Below are 386 nucleotides of genomic sequence, written 5' to 3' on the forward strand. Positions count from 1 at the left end.
ACACACGCACTCTCTCTCTCTCGCTCTCTCTCTCTCTCGTTTTAGTCTCACGTGAGGTCTCACTAGCTGAAAAATATCAAATAATGAAAATGATTCATATTTATTATTAAAGACCGACATGAATGTTTTGCACATTCAGTAATAATCCCCACACACGTCTTTGTTGTTATTGCTATATACCCAAAAGTATGTGGACACATCTGTCTACATTCTTTTGGCCCCACAGTAACACTTTCATGCCACTTTTATCCTGCCTTTGATCTAATATCATCGCGCACGTTACTAAAATTAATTATACTGTATCTTTATATCTTATACGAAAGACTCAAGTGAGAGGTTTGGGGAAACCCTCTTTCTAACACCTGGGCTAAGTCGATCACCGAGTA

This window comes from Astatotilapia calliptera, chromosome 4, assembly GCF_964374335.1.
Source record: "Astatotilapia calliptera chromosome 4, fAstCal68.1, whole genome shotgun sequence".
In the NCBI taxonomy this organism is placed as follows: Eukaryota; Metazoa; Chordata; class Actinopteri; order Cichliformes; family Cichlidae; genus Astatotilapia; species Astatotilapia calliptera.